Source organism: Oncorhynchus mykiss, chromosome 7 (assembly GCF_013265735.2).
Source record: "Oncorhynchus mykiss isolate Arlee chromosome 7, USDA_OmykA_1.1, whole genome shotgun sequence".
Lineage (NCBI taxonomy): Eukaryota > Metazoa > Chordata > Actinopteri > Salmoniformes > Salmonidae > Oncorhynchus > Oncorhynchus mykiss.
In genome coordinates, this window is record NC_048571.1 from 64556348 (window position 1) to 64571224 (window position 14877).

The 14877-nt window shown below is 42.1% G+C and overlaps 1 protein-coding gene across 5 annotated transcripts in view; it reads left to right on the top strand.

Annotated features, from left to right (window-relative positions):
- The window catches only part of LOC110528236 (nck-associated protein 5-like), a 103745-nt gene that overhangs the window by 22241 nt on the left and 66627 nt on the right, over positions 1 to 14877 (top strand). For 4 of the 5 annotated variants that reach the window (XM_021610118.2, XM_021610122.2, XM_021610121.2 and 1 more), the window contains exon 2: positions 8127 to 8325. The exons of the other annotated variant lie outside the window; for it this stretch is intronic. The gene's annotated coding sequence lies outside the window, so the exon portion shown is untranslated. The remainder of the gene's footprint in view (positions 1 to 8126; positions 8326 to 14877) is intronic. 5 annotated transcript variants of the gene reach the window in all.

Below are 14877 nucleotides of genomic sequence, written 5' to 3' on the forward strand. Positions count from 1 at the left end.
GAATGGGGTCTTATTAAAAGTTCCAAGTGCACTGCATGTCTGTCTGCCAGGGCACTTTTGCACACTGAATCCTCTCTCTCTTGTCAGGATTTGTAGTCATCCTCATCCTCATTATCCAGCAGCCATGTTGAATGAGCCATTCCATGAAACATCTGCTCGGCACATTTCCCTGAGAACACGTTTGAATGCGTGTTCTCAGTGACTATGGCCTGTTGGATTTCATATGAAATATCCAACAGCACATCCACTGGCTTCATCCATTTGATCTCACATGTGGAAGCTGCATTATTGGAGGGTGGCAAGGCAATGGAGTTGTGCTCTGCTTTGTCCCCAGATAGAGGTTTCCTGTTGTCAACTAGCAGGAAGGTGATATGAAAGACCCAAAGCCTCTGATTACAACACTGTTTGCCTCCTAAATGGTACAATATTCCCTACATAGATCCATATGGGTCCTGGTCAAAAGTAGTGGACTACAGTGCCTTGCGAAAGTATTCGGCCCCCTTGAACTTTGCGACCTTTTGCCAAATTTCAGGCTTCAAACATAAAGCTATAAAACTGTATTTTTTTGTGAAGAATCAACAACAAGTGGGACACAATCATGAAGTGGAACGACATTTATTGGATATTTCAAACGTTTTTAACAAATCAAAAACTGAAAAATTGGGCGTGCAAAATTATTCAGCCCCCTTAAGTTAATACTTTGTAGCGCCACCTTTTGCTGCGATTACAGCTGTAAGTCGCTTGGGGTATGTCTCTATCGGTTTTGCACATCGAGAGACTGAAATTTTTTCCCATTCCTCCTTGCAAAACAGCTCGAGCTCAGTGAGGTTGGATGGAGAGCATTTGTGAACAGCAGTTTTCAGTTCTTTCCACAGATTCTCGATTGGATTCAGGTCTGGACTTTGACTTGGCCATTCTAACACCTGGATATGTTTATTTTTGAACCATTCCATTGTAGATTTTGCTTTATGTTTTGGATCATTGTCTTGTTGGAAGACAAATCTCCGTCCCTGAAGCCTGAAATGTGGCAAAAGGTTGCAAAGTTCAAGGGGGCCGAATACTTTCGCAAGGCACTGTGTATATATAGAGAATAGGGAGCCATTTGGGATGTAATTCAAGTCTCTCTGCCCAGCTCCATCACATGCCAGGTTACACATAACTACTGTATAGTATATTTCAAAGGCTCTCTGCCCAGCTCTATCACATCAGATTACACATAACTAATGTATATTTCATTCTTTCTCTGCTCTTTTATTATTAGTGTGTCTTTCTCACCCTGGAGCTGCTGTGCTGTTACATAAGGCTGTGTGAAACGCAAAGGGACCAGGGTTATTTATAGACGGGGTTTGTTCTTGATGTGTAGAAGGCACTGTGTCTGTCTGTGTTGACACATTTTAGCACATCATCCTTTGATATTCATCATCACTAGGTGTGCAGTAGATGTGGTCATAAAGAGCCTTTTGATCCGTTTTGTTTCTCTATGCGAGGAGCCTGTTTGCCTCCCAATATGGCACCTTATTGCTTATATAGGACACTGCTTTTGACCAGAGCCCTATAGGCCCCATTTAAAAGTAGTCCACTACATAGGGAATAGGGTGCCATTTGGGACGCATTCCCTGTTTGTTAGGCTGCGAGAGAGAGAGATAGCCACCCTTGGCCTTGATGACAGCTTTGCAAACTCTTGGCATTCTCTCAACCAGCTTCGTGAGGTAGTCACCTGGAATGCATGTCAATTAACAGGTGTGCCTTGATAAAAGTTAGTTTGTGGAATTCCTTTCCTTAATGCGTTTGAGCCAATCAGTTGTTGTGACAAGGTAGGTGTAGTATACTGAAGACAGCCCTCTTTGGTAAAAGACCAAGTCCGTATTATGGCAAGAACAGCTGAAATAAGCAAAGAGGAATGACAGTCCATCATTACTTTAAGACATGAAGGTCAGTCAATCCTGAACATTTCAAGACCTGTGTGAATCAGGCCTTCATGGTCGAATTGTTGCAAAGAAACCACTAAAGGACACCAATAAGATGAGACTTACTTGGGCCAAGAAACATGGTCAATGGACATTCAACTGGTGGCAATCTGACCTTTGGTCTGGTTAATCCACATGTGAGATTTTTGGTTCCAACCGCCGTGTCTTTGTGAGACGCAGAGTAGGTGAATGGACGATCTCTGCATGTGTGGTTCCCACCGTGAAGCATGTAGGTGTGGGGGTGCTTTGCTGGTGACACTGATTTTATTTAGAATTCAAGGCACACAAACAGCATGGCTACCACAGCATTCTGCAGCAATACTCCATCCCATCCGGTTTGCGCTTAGTCCCACTCATTTGTTTTTCAACAGGACAGTGACCCAAAACACACCTCCAGGCTGTGTAAGGGCTATTTGACCAAAGAGAGCGATGGAGTGCTGCATTAGATGACCTGGCCTCCAGTCACCTGACCTCAACCAAATTGGTTTGGGATGAGTTGGACGGCAGAGTGACGGAAAAGCAGCCAACAAGTGCTCAGCATACAGTGGGGCAAAAAAGTATTTAGTCAGCCACCAATTGTGCAAGTTCTCCCACTTAAAAAGATGAGAGGCCTGTAATTTTCATCATAGGTACACTTCAACTATGACAGACAAAATGAGAAAAAAATCCAGAAAATCACATTGTAGGATTTTTAATGAATTTATTTGCAAATTATGGTGGAAAATAAGTATTTGGTCAATAACAAAAGTTTATCTCAATACTTTATTATATACCCTTTGTTGGCAATGACAGAGGTGAAGACATTTGACAAGGTTTTCACACACTGTTGCTAGTATTTTGGCCCATTCCTCCATGCAGATCTCCTCTAGAGCAGTGATATTTTGGGGCTGTTGCTGGGCAACACGGACTTTCAACTCCCTCCAAAGATTTTCTATGGGGTTGAGATCTGCTGACTGGCTAGGCCACTCCAGGACCTTGAAATGCTTCTTACGAAGCCACTCCTTCGTTGCCCGGGCGGTGTGTTTGAGATCATTGTCATGCTGAAAGACCCAGCCACGTTTCATCTTCAATGCCCTTGCTGATGGAAGGAGGTTTTCACTCAAAATCTCACGATACATGGCCCCATTCATTCTTTCCTTTACACGGATCAGTCGTCCTGGTCCCTTTGCAGAAAAACAGCCCCAAAGCATGATTCCACCCCCATGCTTCACAGTAGGTATGGTGTTCTTTTGATGCAACTCAGCATTCTTTGTCCTCCAAACACGACAAATTGAGTTTTTACCAAAAAGTTATATTTTGGTTTCATCTGACTATATGACATTCTCCCAATATTCTTCTGGATCATCCAAATGCTCTCTAGCAAACTTCAGACGGGCCTGGACATGTACTGGCTTAAGCAGGGGGACACGTCTGGCACTGCAGGATTTGAGTCCCTGGCGGCGTAGTGTGTTACTGATGGTAGGCTTTGTTACTTTGGTCCCAGCTCTCTGCAGGTCATTCACTAGGTCCCCCCCGTGTGGTTCTGGGATTTTTGCTCACCGTTCTTGGGATAATTTTGACCCCACGGGGTGAGATCTTGCGTGGAGCCCCAGATCGAGGGAGATTATCAGTGGTCTTGTATGTCTTCCATTTCCTAATATTTACTCCCACAGTTGATTTCTTCAAACCAAGCTGCTTACCTATTGCAGATTCAGTCTTCCCAGCCTGGTGCAGGTCTACAATTTTGTTTCTGGTGTCCTTTGACAGCTCTTTGGTCTTGGCCATAGTGGAGTTTGGAGTGTGACTGTTTGAGGTTGTGGACAGGTGTATTTTATACTGATAACAAGTTCAAACAGGTGCCATTAATACAGGTAACGAGTGGAGGACAGGGGAGGCTCCTAACCTGTTGCGACGAGCAAACCCGTATCCGGGAGCGTAATCATAGCCTCAAACGCTATGTATATAGTCAGCCACCAATTGTGCAAGTTCTCCCACTTAAAAAGATGAAGCCTGTAATTTTCAAATGAAATTAAATAAATATATTCAAACACAAGCTTAGCCTTTTATCATTTACCTTTGAAGAACTTCAGATGCTTTCACTCAGGAGACTCCCAGTTAGATAGCAAATGTTCCTTTTTTCCAAAAATATTATTTTTGTAGGCGAAATAGCTCCTGTTTGTTCATCATGCTTGGCTGAGAAATCGACCCTAAAATGCTACAACTATAACGCCAAACTTTTTTCAAAATTTGCTCCATAATATCGACAAACACGGCAACAGCATCCATCCTCAAGGCAGTTGAGGCAGTTGGTTTCTCATAAGAAGCGATTGGAAAAATGGCTACCTCAGTATTTTACGCTTTAGTCAGATGAAACCAAAATATAACTTTTTGGTAAAAACTCAATTTGTCGTGTTTGGAGGACAAAGAATGCTGAGTTGCATCAAAAGAACACCATACCTACTGTGAAGCATGGGGGTGGAATCATGCTTTGGGGCTGTTTTTCTGCAAAGGGTAAAAATAATTTTGCACGCCCAATTTCTCAGTTTTTGATTTGTTAAAAAAGTTTGAAATATCCAATTATTGTCGTTCCACTTCATGATTGTGTCCCACTTGTTGTTGATTCTTCACAAAAAAATACAGTTTTATATCTTTATGTTTGAAGCCTGAAATGTGGCAAAAGGTCGCAAAGTTCAAGGGGGCCGAATACTTTCGCAAGGCACTGTACTTTTTTGCCCCACTGTATGTATGTAATGTCTGTGGCAGAATGAAAAGGGAAGGGTCGTCTGTCAGAGCTCAGTGGTCTGGTAATCAAGGCCAAAGCATTCCCATAAGAAGATAACAGCCTCTGGTTTCTACCCCGCCTACCCCACCGTTAATACCAGTGTCTCTTTGCGAAAGGGGGTTACTGTGCTTTTAAAACAGGCCTGCTAATCCAGCCCACAAGCATTCACATAGTATAGATTATTACTTGCAGATGTGAAGAAAGCACTGTTTCTCCCTCCCTCCTCCACCCCTCCCCCTCTCCTGCCTCAATCATCCTGGTCAACAGTGTACAAGCGAAGGGAATGTTTTTGTATAGGTGTGTGCCATGACCTAATGGGTGGAAGGGTGGGGTGGGAGAGCAGTGCATTATGGGGAGTTCTCAGATATACACTCATTTCTGGGAGAAAATCCCTTCTTTCTTTGGTTCTATATTTGGTGGCATATACAAACGATAAATCATTGGTAGTTGTATAAACCACATTTAGAACTCGTTAAGATCACCTCTGATATCACAGTACAAGTCTTCAACTGACAAAAAGTAGCCGTTTTGGCATATTTGCACATTTTGCGGCATGAATAAGAAAAAAAGCTTAAACATTGGGAAAGCAGGTACAGTAAAAGCAGAAATGCCCTTTTCAATACATTTCCTAAGGCATCAACTGAGTGATGGAATTTGATTGTTACAGGAAAGGGGGACAGTTTGCTGACCAAACACATGTTATATAAACAGATATTGGAAAATGTAAGATTGTATATTAGTAGTCTAAAACCTTGTGACTCAAATAGAGTTTTAGGCTATTGCGGTTAGGAACAATAGCTGTGTTACACTAAGGCAAGCACTTTTTGGGATGTGTGACCGACCGTTGAGCCCCACAGTATTTTAGGCCTGATATATGACCGCTTGCTCAGAAACAAGCGATTTGATCTAGTTGACTTGGTGCACGCACATATTGCCTGCTCCACTACAGCTTTTAATGCGAGTTGCAGGATTGTGACTTACCTTCACGTGTATACTTTCACACACTTCACAGCCTGTGGGCTAAAAACTGCAGAAACCACATGACATGACCCCACCTTTCTGTCATATGACCTTTTGATGCCTAGATGGATATGACAGAATGTGTGTATCAAACAGGACAGGGTTTTGAAACCTTTGGACAGGTAGTGTGTGTGTGTGTGTGTGTGTGTGTGTGTGTGTGTGTGAGCTTGAGCAGCAGTGTGAGCATCAGTGTGTGCGTGTCGTGTGTATGTTTCGCTGGGGGCTAGCTCAACCAGATTACAGGGCATTGAAGCACACTCAATGCCAAGTTGCAAAGTCTTCCATGCAGATGTAACCAGCTGTCTGTCCCTCTGTCAAGGTACTTCTCCCTCACTCTTTCTTGGACCTTACCCTGACTCATTCACTCCTTCACTCTTTCTTGGGCCCTACCCTGACTCTGTCACTCCTTTCCCCTTTGACTCTCTGACCATCTCTTTCTTGAATGCATAAATGTGTGTGTACAAAACAGTAAGAACACCTGCTCTTCCCATGACATAGACCGAACAGGGGAATCCAGGGGAAAGCTCTGATCCCTTATTGATGCCACATGTTAAATCTACTTCAACCAGTGTCGATTAAGGGGAGGAGACAGGTTAAAGAAGGATTTTTAAGCCTTGAAACAATTGAGACATGGATTGTATATGTGTGTCATTCAAAGGGTGAATGGGCAATACAAAATATTTAAGTGCCTTTTGAAATAGGTATTGTAGTAGGTGCCAGGCGCACCGGTTTGTGTCAAGAACTGCAGCGCTGCTGGGTTTTCACGCTCAATTGTTTTCCGTGTGTATCTAGAATGGTCCACCACCCAACTCAAAATTAGGAAGGTGTTCCTAATGTGTGGTATACTCAATGTATATGGAGTGCATGTAATGTATTACATTTGGTCATAATCAGAACGCAGATGCTCTAATTTAATGTAGGTGACAGTCAAAAAATACAATACAAAAAGTTGTATTAGCCTTGGGAGAGTGGCAGAAACTGTCAGGAAAGCATTGCTTAATTAAAATACCAAATGGTAAAGAGTGGGGATCAGTGACAACTTGACAAGTCTCTGGTGTTGCTGCAGGAATATAGGTCATAGAAGAAAGATGCTTGGGTACTTGATCATGCATTCATTGCCTACAGGGAAGAGTTGCGTTGGTGGCAGTGGGATGGAGATAGAGGCAGAGCGAGAGAGACTCACATTGGTTTACCAGATGGAGAAACTGGTGCTTGATAGCGACTGTTCACAATCATGTTTTGTATTTTTTACAACGGTAGAGAAGCAATCAAAACAGTTTATTATTAATATCATCTCTTTTGCCAGTTACACAGCCGACAGCGCGTCTGAAGTTCCACAACTGGTTTGCACGGTGATATTTCTTCAGGGTGTGGATTCTCACAGGAAATGTGTGGAGTGAGGCAAAGCAATGTTCAAGAGCTTAATGAAGTCTTTGGGCTAAATGGAAAACCAGACGTGGAGGGTGTGAAGGTTGCTAACTGGGACCACGTCTTTTTTTGGTCTCTTCCTCTCAGGGTTTTCTTGGACACAGTGGCGCCACAGCCACTGTGTCCCACTGTGTCCAACAGCCACCACAGCCAGCTAGCTCCTGGTGTCTCGAAGTTGGGTTCCCAGTCAAAGGTCTTGACTTGTCATCACCAAAGTGATGCTTTTGGTCCTTTTTTTGTTTTTAAATTATGCGCTTTTGATCAGAGACGGACGACGGTGTCACCTTTGGTTGATTGATGAGGAGTGAAGGCAGAAGACCCATTAGCTACTGGTAGAGATACATGAGCTTTGTGTTTGAAAGGTAAACATTGGATGTTGTTGTGGTTTCCTCCCCCGCAATAGTCTAAATCTAGCAGGCTCACACTCAGTTGACGTGAGTGTGTCAGGCTGAGGCGAAGTGTACTGGTCATGTCTTCCGATAAGCTGACTGACGGTATACGTAACTGTTGTATTGCATTGACTTTCCTTAAACAGGAACTGTATAGAAGATATTGATTAGCTGAGCAGTATGTGGTGTGGAATTAAATCATCTGAACTAATAATGCTCCAGGCTATGTCACTTCTTTGACTAAGAAAGCAGAAAGGAAAATTAATATTCAGAGATAAACATTCAAAACAGAGGTTTGAAAATTTAAAGATGGCATTTCCACATCCTTGTGCAATGGTTCTTGGCATTGATGGTAATTTATTTATATAGACATTCCTATTCAACTGTAATCAGAGCCTGGGGCATCGGCAACTTCCGTACCAAGAAATTATTGTCAGCGTTGAATATGCTACATTTATATCAATTCTGCTGCCAGCAGGCTGCCTACTGCCTCCCTTTATGGGAAATGCGCATTCTTCATAAATAGGCCGTAGTGACTCATCTATCTCTCTTTGTCAACAGGATTCACACCCTCCATCTTCTCTCATCCCTGGTGATTCAACGCGTTATGATGTGATACTGGAACATCAGTGAGCCAGTGTCTGGGAGAGTGGGGTAGAGCATGGGATTGGCCCCCGGAGACAGGAACCACACTCTTATTCCTGAGGCTCCGAGGTCTCTGGCCCCTTAGGGCACACAATAGAGAGCGAGCAGCTCTGAGGTGAGTGGGCTAAATGATGTGTGTCACTGCTATCTGAAATTAACTGTTAATAACAAGTGTATTACTGGGGGATAACCTTATTGACGTTGCTTTTAGTGTAGCTGTCGCGATGTTGCACACATGCTCCTATTGGTTAATGTCAACATTCACTTAGCAGTGCATGTCATTGCTCCCTATAGAGAAAGGGGTCAATATGAGGACAAGTTATTTGTTCAAATGGCATAGTGATTTGATCAAATCCTTTGTTTGTTGAAATTGGGGTTTAGAAAGTGTGCAGTAGGAGCATTTTCCAGCTAATATTGAGAAGGAGCTTTTCCTAGCTAGCTTATGTTGACCATTAGAATTAGCTAGCCTGACGTCTGTGCCGTAACCTTAAGTGTGTCCAGCTAATGACTTTCCATTTGTGCCGATTTCAACAGTGGGCCATGCCTGAGAGTTGAGTGTCACAATGCTATAAAATAAGATGGATTAGACCCTCTAAGCTCGTGTTGATCTGGGAGATTTACTGGCCACTGAGCCCCTCAGTGTCTCCATTGAGGCTGGCCTGCACAGGAGAGTGAATGGAGTCTGTCCAGGGTTCCAGGGTCAGTCTGTTGCACGGGAAGAAGAGTGGGGGGCAAAGCAAGGGGCTTCTCTGGACACACAAAGCCAAGATTAAGTGAAGGATAGAGCTTGGGAGTGGAGAAGGGAACGAAACAGGAGTAATAGAGAGACCATCTGTTGATTTAATTATTTTCCATTTCAGATTCACCTTGATTTAATTATTCAAGTATTCTTCAAAAGTATGCAGTTTTTTGCTCCCTCTGTCTTTTATTTGCTCTTTTCTTTCTCTTCTCTGGTCTTTAAGGAGTATATTATTGCTCTGTGCGGGTTTACTCTCTCCCATGTTAATTAATGGACACTATTGATGCCAAACGGCACTATTCTGCTGCGGTTGTAAATGAGATTATTTAAATGCATGTGAGGAGGCTAATGTCTGGTTGGGGAAATGCTGTTTCATCAGCAAGACGGTCTATTTCTGCCGTCGTGGTAAAATTACTTTTTAATTTCCCTTTGATTTCATATGCATCTCTGTGCAGGCTTCTGATCCACTAGGCTGTCCATTTGTCTGTGGTTCATTACTATATTTTCAATCCATTCTTGGATATCATGTTGAGTTCTTGTTTTTTATTCAAGAGGTTTTACTGTATCACCAAATTATTTTAACACTGTTTTTGTCGCAGTTTTGAGTCTACTATCCATCTTCCCTAACAGCAGTAACGGGTGTAAAGGGATATTTTGAGAAATGTCTGTTGTGTTATAGCGCCAACATTTCTGACCAGGTACACAAACAGAGCTGGCACTTGCAGCCGCACACGCCCGCTAACAACTGCTAGCCCCCCAGGATGGCACACATTCCAATGGAGAGAGAGAAGGGGTGGATGACTAATGTTTCTTTACACCATGGTGACTTGATTTTTTTAAATTCAAATCTGGGAAATAGTTAACACATTTTCACAGGCCACAAAAATCAAGGAATGTCCCTGGAAATCAGGGACATTTGGTCACCCTATTCACCATCTTCAAAGTCAGCGAGATTAGGAAAAGATAAATGTAGGCTAGGTGACCGAATGTGATATGAATTCAATACGCTTTGTCTTGACTACTGCACTTTTTGTCAAGTTGGTTTCTGTAGACATCGGTTAGATCTAGTTCAGTCTGTTGGTAGTCTAATATAAGTTCTCTAACCCTAGGCAAAGATACGCTCAAAATATTACCATAAAAGACGAATGAAGGAAAAACTTCTTGTTATCAGACCTCCGTGACATTGTTATTATTTTCACATCCATATCCCATTAGAGGGTGTCTACTGTATGTGAAACTGTGCCGTGATTCTCCATAATGGCTGTCCCTGTGGGACACACTCTGAGCCCCTGGAGGTTCCCTGTAGCACATGCTACTCCTATTGTGTGGGTGTTCATGAGGATTAACGTCCTATGACAAGTGATCTCACATTCCTCAACTCTCTGGGGACAAGTGTATGTAATGTGTATGCATCTTTGTTTGTGTATACTATACACTATGAGGGGGGAGTTGAGGGGTTTGTGGTGTGTGTGTGTCTATGTATGCACGTTCGGTAGTGTGTGTATGAGGGTGTCTGTCTCTTGCTCTATATCTATCTATCTATCGTCAACTGTTTATTTTAAGCAAACTTAACATGTGGAAATATTTGTATGAACATAAGATTCAACAACTGAGACATAAACTGAACAAGTTCTACAGACGTGACAGAAATTGAATAATGTGTATAATAATGTGTCCCTGAACAAAGGGGGGGTCAAAATCAAAAGTAACAGTTTAATTTAAATTAATAATCAAACACTGTTCACATTGCTTTCCAAGTGGTGTTAAACTGAACTTTATTCTGTTTTATTTGGTGTGGCCCCCGGCTGCATTAAGTACTGCAGTGCATCTCCTCCTCATGGACTGCACCAGATTTGCCAATTCTTCTTTGCGAGTTCTAAATTGTGCCTTCCTGTATTATGCTAAAATGTTTATTCTATTTTGCTGAGACATTTACTTTGTTCCTGGTCTGTTTTATTATCTCTTATTGTTGCATTGTCGAGAAGAAACCTGCAAGTAAGCATTTCGTTGGATGGCGTATACTATGTGTATCCTGTACATATGACTAATAAAAAAAACTTGAAAGTGTGTGTGGACACACGCAACGCATACACACAGTATGTACAGTGCTCCCCTTCCAGCTTCCCCCTTCCCTTTGATGTGTGGGGTGTTAATGGAGCCCCTCATATTTTAATTAATGAATTTATTCATACTCCCTCCCTAGGCAGGGATTTGAGTGCCCCTCTCACCTCCCTCTCTTTCTCAAAATAACCAAACAGGAATCCAACTGACTGAATTGGACAAAATTAAACAGCATGGTCCTGGCTGGTTTGGGTGCCTAATTGATACAGATATAATTGCCACAAAAGCAAGAGATTTTTAATAAAGCACGTCTTCAAAACAGGCAGCGTGAAGGACACCCAAAATGTCCCTCTCTGGGGGTGGTCCTCAAAATGTGTTTGTTTAAGAGTCTAATGCAAAACCTTTTGGCATGTATCCACTATCATTCTCTCTTGAAATGACCTAATACTTTCCTAAATAAGAGGAATTCTGAAAATCTTATTCTGGATGGTTGACTCTGTGTAAGAACATCTGCTAAGTGAATAAATGTATGAAAAATAGCTACACAGGGGCATGTAGTCATGTACATGAAATTGTCTAACCCAGGTAGTCAGGCATTTCCCAGGGCAGCTGTCTTGGCCCCTTTTTACTTTTTTTCAATCTTTAGTAATCATCTGCCTTTGGCACGGAGTAAAACCTGTGTGTTTATGTATGCTGATGATTCAACACTAAACATGCCAGCTACCATAGCAAGTGAAATCACTGCAACACTTAACAAAGAGCTGCAGTAAGTTTTAGAATGGGTGGCAAGAAATAAGTTAGTCCTAAATATTTCAAAAACCTAAAGCATTGGACAAATCATTCACTAAACCTCAACTAAATATTGTAATGAATGTGGAATTTTAGCAAGTTGTGAAGACTAAACTGCTTGGTGTAACCTGGGATTGTAAACTTTTATGGTCAAAACATATTGATGCAACGGTAGCTAAAATGGGGAGAGGTCTGTCTGTAACAAAACACTGCTCTTCTTGACATCGCTATCAACAAACCAAGTCCTACAGGCCCTAGTTTTTTTCACACCTGGACTACTGCCTAGTCCTGGTCAAATGGAACAAAGAAGAACAGAGGCATATTAGTTGGCCCAGAACAGCACAGCTGGCCCTTAAGCTAACATATTAGATTGACTGCATCGCTACCCGTCTTTGTAAGAGGTATTGAAAGCACTGAGCTGTCTGTTCAAACGCCTAGCACACAGCTCAGACACCCATGCATACTCCTCAGCAGAGATCTCTTCACAGTTCCCAAGTCCAGAACAGACGATGGGAAATGCACAGTACTACATAGAGCCACGACTACATGGAACTCTCTTCCACATCAAGTATCTCATGCAAGCAGTAAAGTCAGATTTAAATACAGATCTAACTACACCTTATTGAACAGAATTGACTGTGAAGAGACGCACATGCGCACACGAGCATAAGCACACACAATCTATAGCATGCACTCTACACACACCTACATTGTAATGTTGTTATATTGCTGTATAATGGATTTTACTGTAGATATATTGTACAGTAGTGTGTAATGTGTTGTGTGATGTACTGTGTTATTTTTTATATAATCTCCTTAATCTTGTTTGGACCCCAGGATGAGTTGCTGCTGCCTTGGCAGCGAGAGCATGGTTAAATGAATGCTTTTATTGATTAATAAGCTATTAGGTTTCACAAACGTGAACTTTTGCAACTCTGGAGGAGTAGTGTCGCTGATGGTTAGGGGGTTTGAATGAACAAGACCCAAGATCGGTGGTTTCTCCTAATGGAGTGTTCAGGTAGATGTACATACAGTACCCGTCAAAAGTTTGGACAAATGTTGTATTATACCTACTCATTCAAGGGTTTTTCTTTAATTGGACTATTTTCTACATTGTATAATAATAGTGGAGACATCAAAACTATGAAATAACACAACACCAATTATTCAACGTAGCCACCCTTTGCTTTGACAGCTTTGCACACTCTTGGCGTTCTCTCAACCAGCTTCATGAGGTAGTCACCTGAAATGCATTTCGATTAACAGGTGTCTCTTGTTAAAAGTTCATTTGTGGAATTTCTTTCCTTCTTAATGCGTTTGAGCCAATCAGTTGTGTTGTGACAAGTTAGGGGTGGAATGCAGAACATAACCCTATTTGGTAAAAGACCAAGTCCATATTATAGCAAGAACAGAACAAATAAGCAAAGAGAAATGACAGTCCGTCAATACTTTACGACCTAGTCAGTCAATCTGAAAAATTAAGAACTTGAGGTTTTTTCAAGTGCAGTAGCAAAAACCATCAAGGGCTATGATGAAACTGGCTCTCGTGAGGACCGCCACAGGAAAGGAAGATCCAGAGTTACCTCTGCTGTAGAGGATAAGTTCATTAGAGTTAACTGCTCCTCAGATTGCAGCCCAAATAAATGCTTCAGTGTTCAAGTAACAGATACATCTCAACATCAACTGTTCAGAGGAGACTGCGTGAATCAAGCCTTCATCATTGAATTGCTGCAAAGAAACCATTATTAAAGGACCCCTTGGCTTGGGCCAAGAAACACACGCAATGGACATTAGACCGGTGGAAATCGATCCTTTAGTCTGATAAATCCAAATTTGAGATTTTTGGTTCCCACCACCGTGTCTTTGTGAGATGCAGAGTAGGTTGATCTCCGCATTTGCGGTTCCCATCGTGAAGCATGGAGGAGGTGGTGTGGGGGTGCTTTGCTGGTGACACTGTCTGTGATTTATTTAGAATTCAAGGCACACTTAACCAGCATGGCTACCACAGCATTCTGTAGTGCCATCCCATCTGGTTTGCGCTTAGTGGGGCTATCACCCAACACACCTCCAGGCTCTGTAAGGGCTATTTGACCAAGAAGGAGAGTGATGGATGGCTGCATCAGATGACCTGGCCTCCACAATCACTCGACCTCAACCCAATTGAGATAGTTTGGAATGAGTCGGACCGCAGAGTGAAGGAAAAGCAGCCAACAAGTGCTCAGCATATGTGGGAACTCCTTCAAGACTGTTGGAAAAGCATTCCTCATGAAGCTGGTTGAGAGAATGCCAAGTGTACAAAGCTGTCATCAAGGCAAAGGGTGGCTACTTTGAAGAATCTGAAATATAAAATATATTTAGATTTGTTTAAAACTTTTGGTAAATACACGATTCCATGTGTTATTTCATAGTTTTGATGTCTTCACTATTATTCTACATTGTAGAAAATAGTACAAATAAAGAAAAAACCTTGAATGAGTAGGTATAATACAATACAACATTTGACCTGTAGTTTATTTAGATTTTGATCTAAAAAGGACAACTTTTTAAATGTTTTACCAATTTATTTATCTTTTGTTGATTAAAAAAAAGGGTATTCACTGAGGATATTCCTCCTCTGAGGAGCGGCCAATGATGTACATCTACCGGATGTGCAACAACTAAGTACTGTCTCTGTGTGAATTAGAGTTAGTGAAAATCTAGCTTTAGGCTATTCAGCTTGAAACACCCTGTCCTGTTCCTCTGTGAGATGCAGGAAGAGCGCCAATGTATAATTCAGATGGTAGATCTCTAATTGAGAGGGGAGCTGTAAACCCTCATTGATTTTGTCACCAGTGTCTGTGTCCTTGTTGGTCCCTGGAGGGTCTTCATTACACCAGGGCAGACAAGGCTGAACAGGGAGACTAACTGTGGGTGTTCACATTGAAATACTTGTCTTGTAAGGTACACTATATATTCAAAAGTATGTGGACACCCCTTAAAATGAGTGGATTCAGCCATTTCAGCCACATCCGTTGCTGACAGGTGTATAAAATTGAGCACACAGCCATGCAATCTCCATAGAAACAATGGCAGTAGAAT